We start from the raw sequence: 2,423 nt of genomic DNA, 5'->3' as shown, positions 1-2,423 counted from the left end.
GATGCCAACTGACCTTGATGTCTCCCAACATTATGTCCCTAAGGTCACTAGGGTGCTGACCAAGGTCACCATAGATTGCACCAGATAAAATGGGAAATAAATGGAGAGTGAAGTTAAAATGCTAAGAAAGGCCAGACTGACTGGGCCTGTTGAGACCAGGCAACTTCTGAGACTGTATCTGAGACACTCCTGACCTTGAACCAAAAGGATTCCTCGAAGACTGCCTGTTAGTGAAACAGCAGAGGCACGACTGTCCTTGAGAGCAGTGATGATGACTCCAACGTAAAAATGACAAGTGACGGGAAACTCGCTGTTGTTGTTGTCATGTGCCTTTGAGTTGAGTATGACTTACAGCAACCCTGTGAACAACAGATCTGAACCCTCTCCTGTCCTGTGCCGTCCTCACAATCTCCGACACCCCAGAGGCCCTTGTGGCAGTTACTGACTCACTCCACTTGACTCAGGGTCTTCCTCTCTTTGGCCCACCCTCCACTCTTCCAAGCATGACGTCTCCCTCCAAGGAATAACCTCTTCCAGCCACAGACAGAGTGGAAGAGATGCTGCGTCACCATGCTTGCCTCCAAGGAGCACTCCAGCTGCGCTTTCCCCAGACGTAGCTGGAGGGTTCTTCGGCAATCTACAGGGCATTCTGTGCTCTTCTCCAACATCCCAACTCAAAGACATCCGTTCTTCTGTCGTCCTTATTCACTGTCCGGCTCCAGATGTAAAACAAATGACTGAAAAGACCATGACCTGAATCAGGTGCACGTTAGTCTCCAAACTGACCTCATGGAAGTGAAACCACTTGTTGGGGTGCTGTCCAGCTGAGCACACAACTCCCAGTGACCGGAGAACCACAGATCTGAATCTTGTCCTGTGCCACCCTCACATGTCCGTCATACTCAAGCGCATGGCTGTAGTCACTGTACCACCCCAACAGCCAGAACACGAGACATACTTGGTAACCACTGCAAGGTCACCGAGCACCTGTGTGGAAATTGTGGGCATCTAATTTGCTGTGTAAACCGTTACCAAAAACCACAATAAAATATTAGACACTCGACAAATGGCCTCCCCCTGAGTTCTGGGAGCCCCCAGATGGAATTCTTCTGTCTGCCAGGGTAGTCAGCCCTGTGCGGCTTCCTCGGTCCTCCCGCAGGGGTCTGCTGGCCAGGCTCCCCAGCTGTGGACTGGACCTGGCTCCTAGCAGCCCTCTGGGAGGGGGAGCCAGCGCACCTGGCTGTGTTCTCTTGGCACCTGGGCGCTGGGCTCCGGGGCACATCCTACAACATCTGTTAACCCCTATGTCCCACGCTCGTGGAGCTTTACGCCCACTCTGCCTGGGACCTAGCTGGCACTGAGGAATCCTTAGGGTGATGCGGCTATCACATACCTGTGATAGGACGCATGGGACCGTGCCCGGTACAAACCTTAGCCAGGGTTAGCTGCCATGCGCAATAAAGCTGGGCTTGTCTGTGTGGTGAGCGCGGGAAGCAGAATGTGGGTGTTTGCAGGTGGGGCAAAGTTCACTTGTGGCACCCAGCTAATCAACAAGTGACTTTAGAAGAGGTTTGTGCAAGCCTCGGCCGGTAACACGAAGGTCTGTGTTTGGAGCTGTTCTCTCTCCACCTCAGGTCCTCCTGGGAACCCGCTGCCACAAATAGAAGCGACAGGAGCCGTGGGGGGCGGGGACAGGCTGGCACAGCTCACAGTCCGTTCCCAGAGGAGGGGCGCCCGGAGCGGAGCGCGGCCCGCGTGGCTTGGCGCATTCCGCGCGCGGGGTGCTCGGCGTCACCGCACAAAGCGGCTTTGCAGGCTCTGTCCTGGCGCTCCATTGGCTGCCAGGCCGCGACCTCCCCTGCGCTGGCGAAGGCCCAGGACCTTGGCACCCCTGCGCGAAGTCCGCCCCGCTCTCGGCTCTCGGGCTGCGGGACACAGTGGGGGTCGGCGCTGGCAGTGTCTCCTGGCGCCCGTCCCCGTCGTCCTTCACCCTCTCCGTCCCGTGCCCTGGCACCGCCGCCACCTGTTGTCGCGTCGCCCCTGTAGGCCACGCTTGCGTCCCCTTCCCCTTCACTTTGCACCCTGAGGTCCTAGGGACAGGGTCTCCTCCGCCCACCTCCGCACCCCTGAGGCTCGAGGTCCCCGCCGGACACCGGTCTGCACGTCGCCGGCGCACGGACAGGGCCTTGTCCACGTGGCACAGCCAGCCGGGCGCCATCCCACTCCGCGGTCCCCGGGAGCTTGGGTCCGAAAGGGCGCCAGGTGGGTGACCTTGGGCAGCGGGGGCGCGCGCTCAGCCTCAGTTTCCCCGCCGGTTCCGCGGGCGATAGGTGGGACTGCGCCCCGCGCCCCGCCCCCGAGCGCAGCCAATCGGCCGCCGCCGTGCGGGGGTGTGTCCGCCGGGCCGGGGCGGGGCTTCCGGG

The sequence above is a fragment of the Elephantulus edwardii genome, unplaced genomic scaffold, assembly GCF_000299155.1.
Source record: "Elephantulus edwardii isolate Elephantulus edwardi_28Jun2011 unplaced genomic scaffold, EleEdw1.0 scaffold00064, whole genome shotgun sequence".
Lineage (NCBI taxonomy): Eukaryota > Metazoa > Chordata > Mammalia > Macroscelidea > Macroscelididae > Elephantulus > Elephantulus edwardii.
This window is presented reverse-complemented; position numbering follows the sequence as displayed.